The sequence below is a fragment of the Cetorhinus maximus genome, chromosome 28, assembly GCF_964194155.1.
Source record: "Cetorhinus maximus chromosome 28, sCetMax3.hap1.1, whole genome shotgun sequence".
Taxonomy (NCBI): domain Eukaryota; kingdom Metazoa; phylum Chordata; class Chondrichthyes; order Lamniformes; family Cetorhinidae; genus Cetorhinus; species Cetorhinus maximus.
The window spans coordinates 2330342-2348355 of NC_135906.1; the positions used below are offsets into that span (position 1 = coordinate 2330342).

Below are 18014 nucleotides of genomic sequence, written 5' to 3' on the forward strand. Positions count from 1 at the left end.
GCACACTGACACACTGCCCTAACCCAGATCCCATCTACACAGCACACTGACACACTGCCCTAACCCAGACCCCAGCTACACAGCACACTGCCCTAACCCAGATCCCATCTACACAGCACACTGACACGCTGCCCTAACCCAGACACCATCTAACACAGCACACTGACACACTGCCCTAACCCAGACACCATCTAACACAGCACACTGACACACTGCCCAAACCCAGACCCCATCTAACACAGCACACTGACACACTGCCCCAACCCAGACCCCATCTAACACAGCACACTGCCCTAACCCAGTCCCCATCTACACAGCACACTGACACACTGCCCAAACCCAGACCCCATCTAACACAGCACACTGACACACTGCCCCAACCCAGACCCCATCTAACATGGCACACTGCCCTAGCCCAGACCCCATCTAACACAGCACACTGACACACTGCCCTAACCCAGATCCCATCTACACAGCACACTGACACACTGCCCTAACCCAGACACCATCTAACACAGTACACAGACACACTGCCCCAACCCAGACCCCATCTAACACAGCACACTGACACACTGCCCTAACCCAGACCCCAGCTACACAGCACACTGCCCTAGCCCAGACCCCATCTAACACAGCACACTGACACACTGCCCTAACCCAGACCCCATCTACACAGCACACTGGCACACTGCCCCAACCCAGACCCCATCTACACAGCACACTGGCACATTTCCCCAACCCAGACCCCATCTACACAGCACACTGACACACTGCACTAACCCAGGCCCCATCTAACACAGCACACTGCCCTAACCCAGACCCCATCTACACAGGACACTGCCCCAACTCAGACCCCATCTACACAGCACACTGCCCTAACCCAGACCCCATCTACACAGCACACTGCCCTAACCCAGACCCCATCTAGCACAGCACACTGACACACTGCCCTAACCCAGACCCCATCTACACAGCACACTGACACACTGCCCAAACCCAGACCCCATTTAACACAGCACACTGACACACTGCTCTAACCCAGACCCCATCTACACAGCACACTGACACACTGCCCCAACTCAGACCCCATCTAACACAGCACACTGACACACTGCCCTAACCCAGACCCCATCTACACAGCACACTGACACACTGCCCTAACCCAGACCCCATCTACACAGCACACTGCCCTAACCCAGACCCCATCTACACAGCACACTGACACACTGCCCTAACCCAGACCCCATCTACACAGCACACTGCCCTAACCCAGACACCATCAAACACAGCACACTGACACACTGCCCTAACCCAGACCCCATCTAACACAGCACACTGACACACTGCCCTAATCCAGACCCCATCTACACAGCACACTGACACACTGCCCTAACCCAGACGCCATCTACACAGCACACTGCCCTAACCCAGACACCATCTAACACAGCACACTGACACACTGCCCTAACCCAGACCCCATCTAACACAGCACACTGACACACTGCCCTAATCCAGACCCCATCTACACAGCACACTGACAAACTGTCCTAATCCAGACCCCATCTACACAGCACACTGCCCTAACCCAGACCCCATCTAACAAAGCACACTGACACACTGCCCCAACCCAGACCCCATCTAATACAGCACACTGACACACTGCCCCAACCCAGACCCCATCTACACAGCACACTACCCTAACCCAGACCCCATCTACACAGCACACTGACACACTGTCCTAACCCAGACCCCATCTACACAGCACACAGCCCTAACCCAGACCCCATCTAACACAGCACACTGACACACTGTCCTAACCCAGACCCCATCGACACAGCACACTGCCCTAACCCAGACCCCATCTAACACAGCACACTGACACACTGCCCCAAACCAAACCCCATCTACAGAGCACACTAACACACTGCCCCAAACCAAACCCCATCTACAGAGCACACTGACACACTGCCCCAACCCAGACCCCATCTACACAGCACACTGACACACTGCCCCAACCCAGACCCCATCTAACACAGCACACTGACACACTGCTCCAACACAGACCCCATCGACACAGCACACTGCCCTAGCCCAGACCCCACCTAACACAGCACACTGACACACTGTCCTAACCCAGACCCCATCGACACAGCACACTGCCCTAACCCAGACCCCATCTAACACAGCACACTGACACACTGCCCTAACCCAGACCCCATCTACACAGCACACTGCCCTAACCCAGACACCATCTAACACAGCACACTGACACACTGCTCTAACCCAGACCCCATCTAACACAGCACACTGACACACTGCCCTAATCCAGACCCCATCTACACAGCACACTGACACACTGCCCCAAACCAAACCCCATCTACAGAGCACACTGACACACTGCCCAAACCCAGACCCCATCTAACACAGCACACTGACACACTGCCTTAACCCAGATCCCATCTAACACAGCACACTGCCACACTGCCCTAACCCAGACCCCAGCTACACAGCACACTGCCCTAACCCAGACCCCATCTACACAGCACACTGACACACTGCCCCAACCCAGACCCCATCTAACACAGCACACTGCCACACTGCCCTAACCCAGACCCCATCTACACAGCACACTGACACACTGCCCTAACCCAGACCCCATCTACACAGCACACTGACACACTGCCCCAACCCAGACCCCATCTACACAGCACACTGACACACTGCCCCAACTCAGACCCCATCTAACACAGCACACTGACACACTGCTCCAACACAGACCCCATCGACACAGCACACTGCCCTAGCCCAGACCCCATCTAACACAGCACGCTGACACACTGCCCTAGCCCAGACCCCATCTAACGCAGCACACTGACACACTGCCCTAGCCCAGACCCCATCTACACAGCACACTGACACACTGCCCTAACCCAGACCCCAGCTACACAGCACACTGCCCTAGCCCAGACCCCATCTAACACAGCACACTGACACACTGCCCCAACCCAGACCCCATCTAAACAGCACACTGGCACATTTCCCCAACCCAGACCCCATCTACACAGCACACTGACACACTGCCCTAACCCAGGCCCCATCTAACACAGCACACTGCCCTAACCCAGACCCCATCTACACAGGACACTGCCCCAACTCAGACCCCATCTACACAGCACACTGCCCTAACCCAGACCCCATCTACACAGCACACTGACACACTGCCCTAACCCAGACCCCATCTAGCACAGCACACTGACACACTGCCCTAACCCAGACCCCATCTACACAGCACACTGACACACTGCCCAAACCCAGACCCTATCTAACACAGCACACTGACACACTGCCCTAACCCAGACCCCATCTACACAGCACACTGACACACTGCCCCAACTCAGACCCCATCTAACACAGCACACTGACACACTGCCCTAACCCAGACCCCATCTACACAGCACACTGACACACTGCCCCAACTCAGACCCCATCTAACACAGCACACTGACACACTGCCCCAACTCAGACCCCATCTAAAACAGCACACTGACACACTGCCCTAACCCAGACCCCATCTACACAGCACACTGACACACTGCCCCAACTCAGACCCCATCTAACACAGCACACTGACACACTGCCCTAGCCCAGACCCCATCTACACAGCACACTGACACACTGCCCTAACCCAGACCCCATCTACACAGCACACTGACACACTGCCCTAACCCAGACCCCATCTAGCACAGCACACTGACACACTGCCCTAACCCAGACCCCATCTACACAGCACACTGACACACTGCCCTAACCCAGACCCCATCAGACACAGCACACTGACACACTATCCTGATCCAGACCCCATCTAGCCCGGCACACGGCCGCCACACGGCACACGGCCCCCACACGGCACCCACACGGCACACGGCCCTAACCCAGGCCCCATCTACACAGCACACTGACACACTGTCCCAACCCAGACCCCATCTACACAGCATACTGACACACTGCCTGAAACCCGGACCCCATCTAACACAGCACACTGACACACTGCCCCAGCCCAGACCCCATCTACACAGCACACTGACACACTGCAAATACCCAGACCCCGACTAGCACAGCACACTGACACACTGCACTAATCCAGACCCCATCTACACAGCACATTGCCCTAACCCAGACCCCATCAAACACAGCACACTGCACTAATCCAGACCCCATCTACACAGCACATTGCCCTAACCCAGACCCCATCAAACACAGCACATTGCCCTAACCCAGACCCCATCAAACACAGCACACTGCCCTAGCCCAGACCCCATCTAACACAGCACACTGCCCTAACCCAGACCCCAGCTACACAGCACACTGACACACTGCCCTAGCCCAGACCCCTTCTAACACAGCACACTGCCCTAGCCCAGACCCCATCTACACAGCACACTGACACACTGCCCCAACCCAGACCCCATCTACACAGCACACTGCCCTAACCCAGACACCATCTAACACAGCACACTGACACACTGCCCCAACCCAGACCCCATCTAACAAAGCACACTGACACACTGCCCCAACCCAGACCCCATCTAACACAGCACACTGACACACTGCCCCAGCCCAGACCCCATCTAACAAAGCACACTGACACACTGCCCCAACCCAGACCCCATCTACACAGCACACTGACACAGCCCCAGCCCAGACGCCATCTACACAGCACGCTGCCCTAACCCAGGCCCCATCTACACAGCACACTGACACACTGCCCCAGCCCAGACCCCATCTACACAGCACACTGACACACTGCCCCAGACCAGACCCCATCTAACAAAGCACACTGACACACTGCCCCAACCCAGACCCCATCTAACACAGCACACTGACACACTGCCCCAACCCAGACCCCATCTACACAGCACACTGCCCTAACCCAGACCCCATCTACACAGCACACTGACAAACTGTCCTAATCCAGACCCCATCTACACAGCACACTGCCCTAACCCAGACCCCATCTAACAAAGCACACTGACACACTGCCCCAACCCAGACCCCATCTAATACAGCACACTGACACACTGCCCCAACCCAGACCCCATCTACACAGCACACTACCCTAACCCAGACCCCATCTACACAGCACACTGACACACTGTCCTAACCCAGACCCCATCTACACAGCACACTGCCCTAACCCAGACCCCATCTAACACAGCACACTGACACACTGTCCTAACCCAGACCCCATCGACACAGCACACTGCCCTAACCCAGACCCCATCTAACACAGCACACTGACACACTGCCCCAAACCAAACCCCATCTACAGAGCACACTGACACACTGCCCCAAACCAAACCCCATCTACAGAGCACACTGACACACTGCCCCAACCCAGACCCCATCTAAACAGCACACTGACACACTGCCCCAACCCAGACCCCATCTAACACAGCACACTGACACACTGCTCCAACACAGACCCCATCGACACAGCACACTGCCCTAGCCCAGACCCCATCTAACACAGCACACTGACACACTGTCCTAACCCAGACCCCATCGACACAGCACACTGCCCTAACCCAGACCCCATCTAACACAACACACTGACACACTGCCCTAACCCAGACCCCATCTACACAGCACACTGCCCTAACCCAGACACCATCTAACACAGCACACTGACACACTGCCCCAACCCAGACCCCATCTACACAGCACACTGACACACTGCTCTAACCCAGACCCCATCTAACACAGCACACTGACACACTACCCTAATCCGGACCCCATCTACACAGCACACTGACACACTGCCCCAAACCAAACCCCATCTACAGAGCACACTGACACACTGCCCAAACCCAGACCCCATCTAACACAGCACACTGACACACTGCCTTAACCCAGATCCCATCTAACACAGCACACTGCCACACTGCCCTAACCCAGACCCCAGCTACACAGCACACTGCCCTAACCCAGACCCCATCTACACAGCACACTGACACACTGCCCCAACCCAGACCCCATCTAACACAGCACACTGCCACACTGCCCTAACCCAGACCCCATCTACACAGCACACTGACACACTGCCCTAACCCAGACCCCATCTACACAGCACACTGACACACTGCCCCAACCCAGACCCCATCTACACAGCACACTGACACACTGCCCCAACTCAGACCCCATCTAACACAGCACACTGACACACTGCTCCAACACAGACCCCATCTACACAGCACACTGCCCTAGCCCAGACCCCATCTAACACAGCACGCTGACACACTGCCCTAGCCCAGACCCCATCTAACACAGCACACTGACACACTGCCCTAGCCCAGACCCCATCTACACAGCACACTGACACACTGCCCTAACCCAGACCCCAGCTACACAGCACACTGCCCTAGCCCAGACCCCATCTAACACAGCACACTGACACACTGCCCCAACCCAGACCCCATCTAAACAGCACACTGGCACATTTCCCCAACCCAGACCCCATCTACACAGCACACTGACACACTGCCCTAACCCAGGCCCCATCTAACACAGCACACTGCCCTAACCCAGACCCCATCTACACAGGACACTGCCCCAACTCAGACCCCATCTAACACAGCACACTGCCCTAACCCAGACCCCATCTACACAGCACACTGACACACTGCCCTAACCCAGACCCCATCTAGCACAGCACACTGACACACTGCCCTAACCCAGACCCCATCTACACAGCACACTGACACACTGCCCAAACCCAGACCCTATCTAACACAGCACACTGACACACTGCCCTAACCCAGACCCCATCTACACAGCACACTGACACACTGCCCCAACTCAGACCCCATCTAACACAGCACACTGACACACTGCCCTAACCCAGACCCCATCTACACAGCACACTGACACACTGCCCCAACTCAGACCCCATCTAACACAGCACACTGACACACTGCCCCAACTCAGACCCCATCTAAAACAGCACACTGACACACTGCCCTAACCCAGACCCCATCTACACAGCACACTGACACACTGCCCCAACTCAGACCCCATCTAACACAGCACACTGACACACTGCCCTAGCCCAGACCCCATCTACACAGCACACTGACACACTGCCCTAACCCAGACCCCATCTACACAGCACACTGACACACTGCCCTAACCCAGACCCCATCTAGCACAGCACACTGACACACTGCCCTAACCCAGACCCCATCTACACAGCACACTGACACACTGCCCTAACCCAGACCCCATCTACACAGCACACTGCCCTAACCCAGACACCATCTAACACAGCACACTGACACACTGCCCTAACCCAGACGCCATCTAACACAGCACACTGACACACTGCCCGAACCCAAACCCCATCTACACAGCACACTGACACACTGCCCAAACCCAGACCCCATCTACACAGCACACTGACACACTGCCCCAACCCAGACCCCATCTACACAGCACACTGACACACTGCCCCAACCCAGACCCCATCTAACACAGCACACTGACACACTGCCCAAACCCAGACCCCATCTAACACAGCAAACTGACACACTGCCCTAATCCAGACCCCATCTACACTGCACACTGACACACTGCCCCAACCCAAACCCCATCTACACAGCACACTGACACACTGCCCAAACACAGACCCCATCTAACACAGCACACTGACACACTGCCCCAACACAGACCCCATCTAACACAGCACACTGACACACTGCTCCAACACAGACCCCATCGACACAGCACACTGCCCTAGCCCAGACCCCATCTAACACAGCACACTGACACACTGCCCTAACCCAGACCCCAGCTACACAGCACACTGCCCTAGCCCAGACCCCATCTAACGCAGCACACTGACACACTGCCCTAACCCAGACCCCAGCTACACAGCACACTGTCCTAGCCCAGACCCCATCTACACAGGACACTGCCACAACTCAGACCCCATCTACACAGCACACTGACACACTGCCCTAACCCAGACCCCATCTACACAGCACACTGACACACTGCCCTAACCCAGACCCCATCTAGCACAGCACACTGACACACTGCCCTAACCCAGGCCCCATCTAACACAGCACACTGACACACTGCCCTAACCCAGACCCCATCTAGCACAGCACACTGACACACTGCCCTAACCCAGACCCCATCAAGCACAGCACACTGACACACTGCTGCAACCCATATCCCATCTACACAGCACACTGCCCTAACCCAGACCCCATCTACACCGCACACTGACGCACTGCTACAACTCAGACCCCATCTACACAGCACACTGCCATAGCCCAGCCCCATCTAACACAGCACACTGACACACTGCCATAGCCCAGACCCCATCTAACACAGCACACTGACACACTGCCCTAACCCAGACCCCATCTACACAGCACACTGACACACTGCCCTAACCCAGATCCCATCTACACAGCACACTGACACACTGCCCCAACCCAGACCCCAGCTACACAGCACACTGCCCTAACCCAGATCCCATCTACACAGCACACTGACACACTGCCCTAACCCAGACACCATCTAACACAGCACACTGACACACTGCCCAAACCCAGACCCCATCTAACACAGCACACTGACACACTGCCCCAACCCAGACCCCATCTAACACAGCACACTGCCCTAACCCAGACCCCATCTACACAGCACACTGACACACTGCCCAAACCCAGACCCCATCTAACACAGCACACTGACACACTGCCCCAACCCAGACCCCATCTAACATGACACACTGCCCTAACCCAGACCACATCTAACACAGCACACTGACACACTGCCCTAACCCAGACCCCATCTACACAGCACACTGACACACTGCCCTAACCAAGACCCCATCTAATACAGCACACTGACACACTGCCTTAACCCAGACCCCATCTAACACAGCACACTGACACACTGCCCTAACCCAGGCCCCATCTACACAGCACACTGCCCTAACCCAGACCCCATCTAACACAGCACACTGCCCTAACACAGACCCCATCTACACAGGACACTGACCTAACCCAAACCCCATCTAACACAGCACACTGACACGCTGCTCCAACCCAGGACCAATCTAACATCACACAAACACACTGCTCCAACCAGGCCCCATCTGACTTTGCACCCTAACACACTGCCCCAACCCAGTGATAAAAACAAAAAACTAAAAGCTACTGCGGATGCTGGAAATCCAAAACAAAAACAGAATTACCTGGAAAAACTCAGCAGATCTGGCAGCATCGGCGGAAAAGAAATCAGTCAACGTTTCGAGTCTTCATGACCCTTCGACAGTTCTGCCGAAGGGTCATGAAGACTCGAAACGTTGACTGATTTCTTCTCCGCCGATGCTGCCAGACCTGCTGAGTTTTTCCAGGTAATTCTGTTTTTGTTTTGCCCCAACCCAGTCCCTATCTTGCACATCACACTAATACACTGCTCCAACCCCATCTCCATCTGACAATGCACACAAACACACTGCTGCAACCCAGGCACACTATCTAGACCCAGAGCACTCTTTCTAACCTCCATTCAGCATTCGCGTGTTCGTGTATTTTTATCTGCATCAGATCTTACTTTCAAATGTTTGATACCTGATGAATTAGAACTCGCCGTCAATCTGAAAAGTGATCCTTCAAGGTACTGGTGGCCACTAGAGTTTAATTTACTAAGGCTAGAAGCAACAAATCACTTGAGATGGACCATTTCGGAGACAGAATTAGTGTTACTCTGAGGCTGCTCACTGGTATAGAAAACTACTTTTATGACTTCTTGTAATGGAACTAATTATTCTAAATTTCAGATGTGAATAAACAGTTACCAGTTAGTATACAATGGCAGCTTTGTGGTAAATCATGGACATTACCACAGAGGAACCAACAGAAAAATTCTGCGTGTGTCACAGTAGTTTTGCAGAATAATTGTTTTGTTTTAAATGCATTAGACGTTGATGTGCTCCCTGTCATGCGTGGGGATTACACAATAAATAAAACTACTCATTCTATATCACTAACAGCACTTGTTAGCTTTCACAGCATTGTTCAGTTGTTTTACCTTCAGATTTGTCACCTCTACGATGGAGAGCTTCCACCAATATACCGGTGTAACTCTCCAAACAATGGTAACACACACACCTGGATCAGCAGGTTCTGGGTTCAAGCCCTACTATTGAGACTTGAGCACCTAATTGAAACTGACACCTCAATGCAGGAGGGTAACTTTCTGATGACATGTCACAGAGAGCCCAGTCCGCCCTCACAGGTAGATGTAAAAGATGCCATGGCACTACCTGAACAATGAAGGGAAGGTCTCCCAGTTCCCTGGCCAACATCAATTTGTCAACATCACCGAGACTGAGATTTGCTCTTTAATCTCATTTGTTTGTGGATGTGAAAATTGGTAGTTGTCAATGTAAATGATGACAGTGATTACACTTAACTGCCTGGAAAGAGCTTCAAAAGATTGAGGTTGCAACATAAATTCACTTTCTCTCTTTATATGAGATCAAATTCACCTCAGGTTCCTGTCCTGAAGGACATGATTGAACTCACTGGCTTTTTACAACATGCTCACTTTTACTGATACCAGCATTATTTTAAACTTAACTCAAACTTTCAAGTTGCCACATTCAAATTATATCTCACCTTTTCTGGATTATTAGTCCAGGCTACTGTGTTACAGAGGCATAAAATGACAGAATATACAACACAGAAACAGGCCACTTGGCCCAATCAGCGCATGCAGCTATTTATGGTCTAGACTTTACCACTGCTGGCTCAGGGTTGTGGTAGGAGCAACCACCTGACGTGCAGCTTCATGACACAACACATCGAAGAACCGGCCACTGATTTCACCCTAAATCCCACAAAGACCATGTAAACTGCACATTTCTTAACTTGCAGTTCAATTCAACCTTCCACAAAACAGCAACCCTGTAGGGTGGTGTAATAATGCACTACCCCATAAACTGATAGGAGAATAACACGTACAATGCCTCCAAAAAAGCTCAATCTCAGCATTGTCTGTTGGCACAAGGTTAAGGTTCACAGCAGCTATGCTGTAAGAGAGAGTGCAAATCAAAAGATAATGAACCCTTGCAAGAAAGGTACCTCAATCAGCTTGGGAGGTTTTCATCTTCATATAGATTGGACAAATCAAATTGGCAAAGGTAGTCTGGGGGATGAGTTCATCGAGTGTATTCGGGGCAGTTTCTTGGAACAATATTTTTCTGCTACCAGCCAGGCAACAGTATTTTAAGCATAGATGGTAATGTGTAATGAGACAGGATCATTCATTAATGGTCTCAGTGAAGGATCCTCCAAGCCAAGTGTGGTCATAACATGATAAAATTTCACATTCATTTTGAAGGTAAGAAACTTGGGTCTGAAAATAATGTGTCTTAAACTTAAATAAAGGCAATCACAAAGATATGAAGATAAAGTTGACTCAAAAAGACTAGGAAAGTAATTTAAAAGGCAAGATGATAGAGAAGCAGTGGCAGATATTTCATAACTCTCAGATATATTCCATCGAGAAAGAAAGCATCTAGAAGATGGATGCATCATCTGTGGGCAACTGAAGTAGCTAAAGATGATATTAAATTGAAAGAAATGGCATATAATGCTGAGAAGATCAGTGGTAGGCCAGAATGTTGGGAAAACTTTAGAAATCAGCAAAATACACTTAAAAAAAGATTAGAATGCAAATAAACTAGCAAAAAATATTAAAGCAGACAGTAAGGGCTTCTGTAAGCATAAAAAAGGAAAATAGCTACATGTTGGTCCCTTACAGGATGAGACTGGGGAGTTAATAATGGGAAACAAGGAATTGGCTGAGATTTTGAAAAAGTATTTTGAACCTGTCTCCCCAGTGAAGACATGGAAAGCATACCCGTCTCCCCAGTGAAGACATGGAAAGCATACCCGTCTCCCCAGTGAAGACATGGAAAGCATACCCGTCTCCCCAGTGAAGACATGGAAAGCATACCCGTCTCCCCAGTGAAGACATGGAAAGCATACCCGTCTCCCCAGTGAAGACATGGAAAGCATACCCGTCTCCCCAGTGAAGACATGGAAAGCATACCCGTCTCCCCAGTGAAGACATGGAAAGCATGCCCGTCTCCCCAGTGAAGACATGGAAAGCATGCCCGTCTCCCCAGTGAAGACATGGAAAGCATACCCGTATCCCCATTGAAGACCTGGAAAGCATACCCGTCTCCCCATTGAAGACACCAAAGGCATCCCAATATTAGTAGAAAATCAAGAGGAATAGGGAAGGAGGAACTTAAAACAATCACAATCACTAGAGAAGTACTAGAAAAGCTAACTGGACTAAAGGCTGACAAGTCCCCTGGACCCAATGGCCGGCATCCTAGGGTCTTAAAAGAAGTGGCTGCAGAGATAATGGATGCATTGGCTGCAAACTTCCAAAATTCTAGATTCTGGAAAGGTCCCAGTGGATTGGAAAACCACAAATGCAATAGTGTTATTCAAGAAAGGAGGGAGACCGGAAGCAGGAAACTAAGATGTTAGGCTAACTGGCTCAGTCATTTGGAAACTGTTGGAATCCATTATTAAGGAAATAATAGCAGGACATTTAGAAAATCATAATGCAAATCAGACAGAGTCAATATAGTTTTATGAAAAGAAACTGTGTTTGACAAATTTAGACTTCTTTGAAGATGCAACAAGCAGGGTCGACAAACAGGAACCAGTAGACAGTGTATTCAGATTTCCAAAAGACATTCAAAAAGGTCCCACATAAAAGATTACAACACAAGGTAAGAGCTCATGATATTGGGGGTGATATATTAGCATGGATAGAGGATTAGTTAACTAACAGGAAACAGAGGGTCAGGATAAATGGGTCATGTTCAGGTTGGTAAGTGTGGCTAGTGGAATTCTAGGGATCAGTGCTGGGACCTATTTATGATCTATATTAATGCATTTGATGTAGGGACCTTCTGTCTTGCAGCTAAATTTGCTTGTGATACAAAGATAGGTAGGAATGCAAGTTGTGAGAAGGATACAAAGAGTCTCTAAACTGACATAGGTGAAGTAAGTGGGCTATAATTTGTCAGATGGAGTATAATGTGGGAAATTTCAAGGTTGACACTTTGGTAGGAAGAATAGAAAAGTCAAATATTATTAAAATGAAGAGGCGCTACAGAATGCTGTGGTACAGAGGGATCTGGATGCCCTTGTACATGAATCATAAAAGAGTTAGCATACAGGTACAGCAAGTAATTAGGAAGGCAAATGGGACATTGGCCTTTATTGCACAGACTATAAAAGTAGGGATGCCTTGCTACATTTGTATAGAGCGTTGGCAAGACCACATCTAGAGTACTGCAACCAGTTTTGATCTCCTTACCAAAGGAGGTATATGCTTGCATTTGAGGGAATTCAGCAAAGGTTAATGAGATTGATTCTAGGGATGAAACAATTGTCTTATGGGAAGAGGTTGAGCAAGTTGGGCCTATACTCATTGGAGTTAGGAAGAATGAGAGGTGATCTTATTAAAACCAGACTAGATTCTGAGGGGCTTGACAGGGTAGAGGCTGAAAGGACCCTTGTGAGAAAATCTAGAACTACAGGGCACGGTTTCAGAACAAGAGGTTTCCATTTAGAGGCAAGCAGGAACAACTTCTCTCAAGAGTTGTTAATCTCTGAAATTCTATACCCCAGAGAGCAGTGAAGGCTGGGTCATTGAATATATTCAAGGCCAAGTTAGACAAATTTTTGATCTATAAGGGAGTCAAGGGTTACAAGGGATTGGCAAGAAAGCAGAGTTGAGGCCACGATCAGATTCGGCCATGATCTTATTGAATGGCGGAACTGGCTCGAGGGGCCGAATGGCCTACTCATGCTCCTATTTCTTATGTTATGTTTCTTATGTAAAACAATTCAAAGGTAGCAACAATTAAATTGCATGTTAAAAGAAGAGGGCAAAGAGCTCATTTTTAATTGTGGGAAATAGAAATTTTACTTCAAGATTGCATTCTTGGCAGATGCAATGAATTCAGAAGTTATAACTCTATTTCCCAATTTTCAGTAAAACTGTTTATTTTGAAGAAAGGTATTAATACTGTACTTCTGATATCTCACATGCCCAATCACCACTAGTCACCACAAGGAAACCAGACATTCCCCAAGGGAAGTAGGAAAAGGAACCTAGACTGGTGTTAACTCAACTTGCTCACATCACAAAATACGATGTCAATGGGCCAATAAAAAAAATTAATTATTCCCCTGCCAGCCCCACATACCACAGAATTATTATGGCACAGGAAACCACCATTTGGCCCATCGTGTCTGCGCCTTCTCTCAGAATGAGCAACTCATCTAGTGCCATTCCTCCACCTTCTCCTCGTAACCCTACACATTCTCTTCTCAGATAACAGTCTAATTCCCTTTTGAATGCTTCAATCGAACCTGTCTCCACCACACACTCGGGCAGCACATTCCAGGCCCTAACCACTCACTGCGTGAAAACATTTCTCCTCATTTTTCTTAATTTGTTCATGGGTTGTGGGCATCGCTGGCTGGGTCAGCATTTATTGCCCATCAGAACTGAGTGGCTTGCTAGGCCATTTAAGAGTCAACCACATTGCTGTGGGTCTGGAGTCACATGTAGGCCAGACCAGGTAAGGATGGCAGATTTCCTTCCCTAAAAGGACATTAGTGAACCAGATGAGTTTTGACAACAATCTACAATGGTTTCATGGTCATTATTAGACTTTTAATTCCAGATTTTTTATTGAATTCAAATTTCACCATCTGCCATGGTGGGATTTGAACCAGGTCTTCAGAGCATTACCCTGGGAATCTGGAGCACTAGCCCAGTGACAATACCACACCCCCCTCATATCAACAAACCAGGGGCACAAAAATAATTTTAGCCACAGTTACCATAAAATAATTCTCCTCAAAGTTATTTCATTCCTGGCTCTATTACAAATTTTACCACCTGCAGCACCTTCAAGAGAAGTCAATGATCTCTGCAAGGATGTCAAATTTTATGATTTACATTGTTCCAGTTGTACCAGAGAACCCTACAATCTCACTGAACCTACATCATTTAATGGTGAATTTGATCATTCATGTCTCTACATATCTCGAAAGCCTTGACTAATTCCATATCTTTAATCCGACGAGGGATTGATAGTTTGTGTCCGAGCGATAGCCTATCTTAAAAGAAAGCTGGCATTTACAGAAATCAACTTAATAATGGGCAAGCATTCCCTAAAGTCATGACACATGATTTCAGGCCTCCTGGGGCAACAGGCCATTTTCAATATATTTATTACACATTTATGCTTCCCATTACATACTTGCATGTTAATGCCATGAATAGCGGGTGTGTCAAATGCTCATGTTATATCAGCTTGAATTGTGAAAATCAACCAGCAATACAATTTTGTTATTCCTTGTAAGTTGACAGGCTTGAGCTGTAGGGTACAAACGGCAAGTATTTGTAATGGTTCTAGTGTTTTTTTTTCATTTATTCTTTCATGGGATGTGGGCGTCACCAGCAAATCAGCATTTGTTGCCCATCCTTAATTACCCTTGAACTGAGTGGTTTGCTTGGCCATTTCAGAGGGCAGTTAAGAGTCAACCTGGAGTCACATGTAGGTCAGACCAGACAAGGATGGCAGATTTCCTTCCCTAAAAGACATTAGTGAACTAGATGGGTTTTTACAAGTGATAGTTGCCATGATCACCATTACTGAGAGTCGTTTTCAATTCCAGATTTAATTAATTTAAATTCCACCAGCTGCCATGGCGGGATTTGAACCCATGTCCCCAGAGCATTAGCCTGGGTTACTAGTCCAGTGATATTACCATTAATCCACCGTCTCTCTCTAGTGTGATGGACAAAGTAACATACAACATGACAATACCTTGAAATACATGGGATTCTTTTTCCCCGATTTAAGTTTTAAGAAAGCTGTTGCACGTGTCTACCTGATAAACTACAAGCTGAAGGCACAGCTCCCGATGGTGGGCTAAATCAAGGGGGAAGTGCAAAAGAGGCCAGAGTCAGGAGAACAAAGAGTTCGGGAATGAAAGATGGGTCTAGGGCTGAAGTAGGTTACGGAGATAGGGAGGCACAAAACCATGAAGAAATTTAAACATGAGGTTCAGAATTTTAAAACTGAGGCACTAAAGAGTCAGCCGGGTCAGGGTACTGGGCAAGCAAGACAGGATAGTGCAGCAGAATTTCAGATGAAATGAAGTTTATGGAGGGTAGAAGATGGCAGGTGGGCTAGGAGTACAGTGAAATAATTGAGTCTGGAGGTGATAAAGATTTCAGGGGCACATAAGCTGATAGTTCTTGGAGGTGGAAGTAGGCAACCTATGTAATGGATAGAATACAGGTCACTCAAACTCAAGTTGTATAGGTTACCAAGGTTATAACCCCACGCCTGCAGGCTACGTAATCAAGGTGCAGTGTGTAGAGAAGGAAGAGAAGGGGTCCAAGGACACATTATTGGAAAATATTAAGTATGGTACAGGAATAGGAAGAGAAGCCAGTGCTGAAGATGCTCACTCTTACTTCAGGGTAGGTAAAAGTGTAACCAAGGGAAATGACAATAGGAAAGCATTGTATGGCCGGCCACAAAGGCAGCAGGTTGAAGACAATGACAAATAGTGCATCAGAGTCAGAGAATGTCAGAGAAAAGCAACCAATTACTCCAGAGTACAGAATAATTCCCACCTGTAGAAAATAATTCATTAACTTCAGGAGTCATTTAGAATCCTCTAATGTTCTGCAGAATCTGCTCAAAAATAATTAGCACGTAAGTGACTCAAGTGGGGCATCGCTAACACAACTCAGACCCTTACAGGAACACATATGGTATAAAGCTCCTGTCCTTCTGAAACATCCTCTGACTGACTATGGGCAGCATCACAAGAAAATAAGCTCAATAAAGCTAGTGATAAATAGCTCTCTAAACTGGAAGCTCTCTAAACATCAGACAAGGTTTGAACATTCAAATCAAACACAGGATTTGTGGCAGTTCATTAAATCTATACAAATAGAGGTGAGCTGTAAACAACTCTCTGCCCATCTATTTTAATTATGGGTACCATTTGGTGTTACGGTCTGAACTGTGACTGATCGCTGGTACCTCTTCTGTTTGGTTCCTGTCATCCATGTATACAAAAAGAACACTGCTCATGTCAGAAACGTACTTGCTCACTCACCATACAGACTCCACATTCACATCTGTCCAGCTTCCCAACATACGGAGCTTGAAATCGGAAAACCAGGTCTTGCCCCCAGGACTCAACCACAGGGAAAAGCTGCAAGAAATCAAGTTGACTTAGTTACTATGAGGAGTTTGAGGGAGCATCAATAAAGAATGTGTGCAATAATGTCATTTTCCATTCCACACAGGTGTACTAAACTGCTACACAAATGCAGCTTTTAGAATTACAACACATAGTATAGCTCACAGGAGAAAACCAGCCTGAAAACTTGCACCTATCAGCTCATCGCTCAAACTGCCCATTATAAAATTAGAACACACGGCAGTTCCCAATAGCCCTTAAAAAGATTGAATGCTGAACGTGGAGAGTGTAATAGATTCCCATCAGCCAGCAGACACCAGGCGTTCCCTCAAAATGGTGGAGGTGGAATGAGGGATGGGAGGGGGCGGTGGCACTATCAAGGACTGGAAGACACAAAGAGAAAAATCAGAGTGTCAAAGCCTTTGACTAATTGTGCTGGTCCCCTGCCAGCCAATTCAGAGCCACAGAGAGTTTCCAGTGAGTGGTCCAGACACCAAAGGTAACAGGAATATTACAGAATCCTTTATTGTACAGTATGAACAGAATGGGTCAGTACAGAGGGTTACAGTGGGGGGAGAAAGCAGTCAGGGTTTAGTCCACAATGTACCCACCAACCACTGAACATGGGCAGGATAGGTTTCGTTTATACCCTTTGTCCCTTACCTA

General features: G+C 48.9%; 1 protein-coding gene across 4 annotated transcripts in view; it reads right to left on the bottom strand.

Annotated features, from left to right (window-relative positions):
- The window catches only part of LOC144668775 (EVI5-like protein), a 167347-nt gene extending 149983 nt beyond the window's left edge, over positions 1 to 17364 (bottom strand). For all 4 annotated transcript variants that reach the window (XR_013573553.1, XR_013573552.1, XR_013573551.1 and 1 more), the window contains exon 1: positions 17262 to 17364. The gene's annotated coding sequence lies outside the window, so the exon portion shown is untranslated. The remainder of the gene's footprint in view (positions 1 to 17261) is intronic.
- Between the last annotated feature and the right edge of the window lie 650 nt (positions 17365 to 18014).